This window comes from Podarcis vaucheri, assembly GCF_965113315.1.
Source record: "Podarcis vaucheri genome assembly, chromosome: 1".
Taxonomy (NCBI): domain Eukaryota; kingdom Metazoa; phylum Chordata; class Lepidosauria; order Squamata; family Lacertidae; genus Podarcis; species Podarcis vaucheri.
Window position 1 is genome coordinate 84,529,485 of NC_138759.1, and position 6,000 is coordinate 84,535,484.

The following is a 6,000-nucleotide window of genomic DNA, read 5'->3' on the forward strand; positions in this document are numbered from 1 at the left end:
CATGGTTTGTACTTCCCTAAGTCAGACAGCTGTGGCTCATGCTTTGATGACTCAGGTAATGGCAACCACCAGATCTATTCTGCAAGCTCCCCTCCTGTCACTAAACCCAGAATAGCTCTAAAGGCAACTCAGAAGCCCCTTGATTAGCCAACACCCCAGCAAGTCCTACTTCATCATGGAGGAATGTGCAAGCATCACTGGTATTGTCACCATCCCTTAATGACCTCCTTGACATTATAGGATTTCAGCTCCAGATCTCCAGTTTTAGTATACAGATATCCGGATAAGACTAACAGCAGTCGGTGGGTGTATTTATAAGAAGCAAAGGCTTTCCAAATTCTTTTGAATCTGAAGACCATTCATTAACTACCATCTTTCATCAGGCAGAACACTTATGAATAAAACCACCACTCTACACCACTTAACCTTCCCTTCTGCCTAAAGTAGAACCTAGCAGAGGATGATCTCCCAACCAAACATTCTTACAAGCTATTAAGACAAACTCAGTTTTGAGCTATGTGGAAGCAACTGCTTCAATTGCAAAATCCTATGGCAAGAACAAAGACAGACAAGTTCACACAGTTCATGTTACAGAATCATGAACCATTCACTCCATTCTCCCTGTTTGCCAGTCCAACCCACCCTCCTACTACTACCCACTGCTCCTGCTGGCAACAATATCACAGTAACTCATTAAACCTATCTGGCCTTCCAACTACTGATATCAGCAGCTGCACAGATAACACTGTTCAATTCATGTGGGGGGGAAGCCATTTTAACCTGCAGACTTTCAATACACTCTCCTTTTCCATTTACAGACAGTTTGCAAGTCATTTTATCAAAGGGACACTTGCTTTCCACATGTATAAATAATTAGCTTGGCAAATTTCAGATTCAAGGACAAGTATAAAAATAAGTAGAAGTCCACCCAGGCCCTTTGCCAGCATTTCAGAAACAACAAACATCATTGTGGATGAGATCTTTCTACTATGCAACTAGCCGCACGCCCAAAACTCAGCAACTGCAAGATTTCCAAGCTTGCCACTTCCACACTTAAGCCCACTTCAAGATTTAAGCAAATGAAAAACTGCAGAAGCCATCCCAGCCAGGTCTGCCACTTCTCAAAAATGAAAGTTAGGAGCACTATATGCAGATATAAAAATGGAATATCCCCATCTAGAGCCAATATGAGGAGAGGAACCAAGTGTGGTATGGCAAGTTCCGCTGCTATTGCCTGTTCCTGTTCAACCCTGTCCCCCACTTTACCACTGAGCTGTCAAGACACATTTGTTCTGCCTTGCATCACTGTCCTCTCTCAAATTTTCAACCTTGCTAGCTAAGCACAGAAGCCTGTCCCCAGCCCATTCCAGATTACTATGGGCTTGATGAAAGTAACACAAGGTGTGCAAAACCAGTAGTGCAGCTAAAATCCAAGATGCACAAGGCTGATGCTCCTTTTATCAGGGATGGGGAGCCAGTGACCCTTCAAATGTTGATGGGACTCAAGATTCCCACCAGACCCAGCCAGACCAGCAAATGCTCAGGGATGATGGAAATTGTACTCCAGCAATAACTGGAAGGTCACAGCTTCCCCACAATCTCCAGATTGTGGCCTTTTATGACAGCACCATGTTTATCATGCTGCATCCCACCCTTTCTCAAAGGAGCTCTAGATGGCACATATGGGGTTATTCAATTTTATTATAATCACAACAGCCCTGCAAGGTATCTCAAGCAGAGATTAAGCATGCAGTTCTTGACTACAGATATTAGCTAACAGATGACACTTCTTATGGATTTTATAACCAGGGGACCTTTTGGCTAAGTAACACAGAACTACCTTATTCACATGCAACACTGTCCACTACAATATAGTCCTAAAAAGTTCCTTAGCTCAGGAAGTTAAGGTTTATTATGACCTTCTCTTAAGGTGGGAGCTGCAGCTGCCTTTCTACCATCGACTTACTGCTGGCCTTTGAGAAGTCATGCTTCTCTTTAAAATGGAGGTGAGGGAAATTCCCCTCAGCATGTGCTCAGCCTAGCACACTGCCCCACCCCAGAGTGCAAGCAAGCAGTCTGCAACTCAGGTACCAGAGTGCTGAACTTTGCTTCCTCAAAAGGCGGCCATGAGCTTTACAGAGTACTCATATGTGTTTACGCGCTACTTTTCTGAAAGGGTTTCATGTTCCCACCGAGTCATCCACTAGGCTGGCCAGAAACATTTTTGGACTCAGTCCATACAGGTGCAGAAAAGGAGTCAATGAGTTTTCACTGGTTCAGTCTATTTACTCCACTCAGATGGAGCTTAGGTGACACCCCACCACCCGCCAATTTGTCCCTCCCCACCACCCCAAAGGGACCACCGCAAAAGCATGAGGGCTAAGCTATATAGGATCCATCTCCACTGCCACAAGAAACCTTCGCTAGTCTGTTCACGAGCTTCTCTCTCCCAAAGCCTGGACTATAAAAAAGATCAGTGGCTGCTCACCGCTGCTCACCTCTCCAGGAAATGTATATTCAGTCCAAGTGGTACTACCACAAAGCAAAAGGGGAAGAGAGATAGTGGCAAGAGCCCCATAACTACCAGTCCTTTGATATTAAGGCATTTCTCTGTAGATCTCAAAGGAGGCAGGGAGAGTGCCTGCACTCTGCCAATCCCATACTTCCTTTGTACTGGAGGACAGGACAATCTCTTCTACTGCACGCATTTGTTCCCACTGGCAGAAAGCCAGGATTTCTAACATTTTAGATATATATGATTGTGTTATAGGAAGACTTCTGAACTCACAAGCTGCCCTGTCTTGTTTTGTTAGACCCAAACACAGAAAGCCCCTCCCTGCTCCTTTTTGAAGTGTCTTTGTGTTCGGGCCTCACAGAGAGTGAGCTTTCTTAAGGGCTTGGTGGCCAAGGCAGGTTACTATTGTACTGCAATTCCACTGGATTCTCTACCTCAGAGGACCTGGAGAAGCAACAGCAGAAGAAACAAAATGGCACAGAACAGACAGTACAGGAACTCAACCAACTCTCTCCGACAGCTGCATTGTGAATTGCTCCTCCTTTTGCTATTCTATCCACTCAGCACAATACGGGTATGGTGGTCTGTGAAAATTGCTTTTGGATGTTAGCATCTTTGTCTGGGATCCACATCCTCCACAAGATCCAGAATCCAGAGCATGCTTTCCCCAGGAGTCCCCCTTTGAACTCCTGTCTTGAATAATAAGAAATCCAAAATATAATCACAAGTTCTATGGGGGGGCAGGCATTCACACATTCCCGATCAGCGCACTTTTCTAGAGTTAACAGAGGCACATCTCTGCCCAAAAGCAGCCTAAAATTCAACAATGGGAAAGGACAGTAGGAAAAACAAGAGAGGGGATGGATGAAAGAATCAGAGATGGGATAAATGTGGGAGCAAATGCAGTTAAGTTTCTTACAAAGATTTCAGGGTACAGCTAACCAAGATCCTGAATGCCGCTGGTACTTCTGACTGGTGGGAGACCCATCCTAATGAAATTTAAGGCTAAGCATCAGCTGGTTTCATGAGCATTCCTGCTTTTAAAGAGACGCCCCCAAATATTTTAACGATTTAGGGAATAATTAGTGTAAAAAAAAAGTTCGCAAGTCGCCGGAAGGCTAGCCGACGAAAAGGCTTCATCGTTTTTGAAAAATCTCAACCCTTTAAAACAAAGGCAAGGTTGCTTAGACCAGTAGATAAAAATCCAGTTACCTCTCCATGCCCGATGGCAAAAGGCCCACTCCCCACTCCCTGAAAGGCGGAGGCTAGCAGCCCCTACTTTAAAAAAAGAAAAAACGAAGGAGGAATTTTGCGTCCTTCTACCCGAAGAGTCGAGTTCCGAGCGGCTCACTTGGGAGTCCGTTTCGAAGCAGCCTTTGGAGAACAAGAGAAAGAGGCCCCCACCCAAACGCACCTGGGGAGAAGCAAAATGGGATCCACCCAGCCCGGTGCCTTTCGGAGCGCGTTTGACACGGGAGCCGCGAGGGAGAGCGACGCGCGCGGCCCAACTCCTCTCTCTCTCTCCTCTCTTCCGAAGCGGCACCTTGGGAAACCGGGGGAGGGAAACCTCCTTCCCCAGGAACTCCCCTCACATTCCTCTCCTTCAGTCGCCACAAGAAAGGGAGGGGGAGGAGAAAGGGGAGGGGGAGCCAGCAGCCCTCCAATGCACACCACCTTCCACACAACACAAAAGTTTTTCTTCAAGGGAGGAAGGGGAGAGGTGCTTTTATTGTAATGCACCGCCTTACCTTTGTCTTTTTTGCCCCCCGCACTCTCCCCTTCGGGAATCGCGCAGCCCCTCTCTCGAATGCTAACTAAGCAAGTTTTACTTCTTCCCTTCTTACAGGTTTTTGTTTTTTTTAAAAAAAGAGGCGTGTGGCGGGGAGGGGGGGCTGGAGAGAAGAGACAGGCTTTTCTTTCCTCGCGTCCGTGAGAGTCGCCGCCGACCCAAGTGCTCCTCAGTTTCCTCCTCTGATCATTCAGCTTGACAACTTCGTGTAGAGACTGCACGGGACCAGACGCCTTTTTGTCCCGCTGCAAATGCAAGGCAGAGGGCGGGCGGGAGGGGAAAATAATAAAAAAAGCGTGCCGTTTCCTAACAAAAGCACTAAAGACTCCAAGAATAAAATCTCAAAGGGAGCTTTTTTATATATATAAAAACACCAGCAGCAGCGCGCGCGCACACAAAAGGCGACGAAAAAAAACCGAGGAGCGCTGCAGCGATCTCCTGCTCCTCCTCCTCCTCCTTTTCCTGCAGGACCTTTTCTCTCGCTTTTTCTTTCGCCCTCCCCCCCTCGCTCAGCTCCAACACCTAAAATGGAAGTTGCACCCAGCCGACGGCAAAGGAGGCTGGGTGGTGACAAACTGTGCGCTCCAGCCCAGCCCCTTTTTCCCTAAGTGATGTCAGCTTCTGCACGGCTCCAATGGGAGGCAGGCATCAATCAGGGAGCCGAGGCTATCCAATAGGAAACTCCATTGTAGAATTTCTTTTTTTGAAAAAAAAGAGAGAGGAGAGGAGATACAGACAAAAAAAAGGGGGGGAACCGCATAAGAAGGGAAAACAAGGAAATATTGCTTAAAATAATAAACAAAGCCAGGTTTCCATTAAAAGAGACAGGCACGCTCTCCATCCCTTTACATTGCGAGGATGCGCTCACATTGCAATTCAACATGCAAAACTTCCGCCGGTGGCAATGGAGGAAGATTCCCGGGACCGAAGTCAATTTTTAATTATTTGCGTTTCCTGTCTTCGGCGAGCTTTCGCAGCGCCTTTACATTTCGGTCCTAGGCGTGCTTACTCGGAAGTAATTCCGATGAATTAACCAGGATTTGATCGCTAGGAAACATCGCCACTGAATTGTAGCCCCCTCTCGTGAGCCTATACGCTTACAGAGGCGGCGATCCCACTGGAGTTCGACGGGACTTGTTTCCTTGTACTGTAAAGTGCACCTAGGACTGCAGCCTTATTTGTTCTTGTGGGCGCTTTCCTTGCACTTTGCATGCGAGCGCTCCGTCTCCGGAAGGGAGGAGACGGGCACTACCTATAACAAAAGGAATGCAGTTTCCAATCCTACCTTGGTTATATTAGGACTCCTTTGAAACACACATGGCCAGATAATCAAGTCTTACTTGGGAGCATTGTTAATTGACACCAACTGACAGAAATTTACTCTAGTTTCTCCCCCCCCCCGTCCCTTTTTCTGTGGTAAATCAGCTCCTTTGTCTCTTTTATTGGCCTGTGTTTGGAATTTACACAATACAATGCGTGCTTTGATTTCTTTTTTATTGTGTCTCCAATACAGTACTGCCGTCCTAAACATGCGTGCAGCTTGGTTCTGTGCCGGCTAACTCAAAAATCAATCCCACTAAATTTAATCATAAGGCAAGATAGAAATGCTTGGAGTAATGCTTGGAGTAATTCACAGAATTGCACCACTGTTAGGAAAGATTCTGCTGAAATTAATGGGATTACTGCTGCTGAGTAA

The 6,000-nt window shown here is 46.5% G+C and overlaps 1 protein-coding gene across 10 annotated transcripts in view; it reads right to left on the reverse strand.

The window, feature by feature from the left end:
- The window catches only part of CTNND1 (catenin delta 1), a 56,841-nt gene extending 51,989 nt beyond the window's left edge, over positions 1–4,852 (reverse strand). For 4 of the 10 annotated variants that reach the window (XM_082211299.1, XM_082211303.1, XM_082211300.1 and 1 more), the window contains exon 1: positions 4,264–4,852. The gene's annotated coding sequence lies outside the window, so the exon portion shown is untranslated. Of the gene's footprint in view, positions 1–3,727; positions 3,858–3,929; positions 4,080–4,263 lie in introns of those variants that run through there. The other 6 variants (XM_082211304.1, XM_082211301.1, XM_082211302.1 and 3 more) reach the window with 4 other exon arrangements.
- Between the last annotated feature and the right edge of the window lie 1,148 nt (positions 4,853–6,000).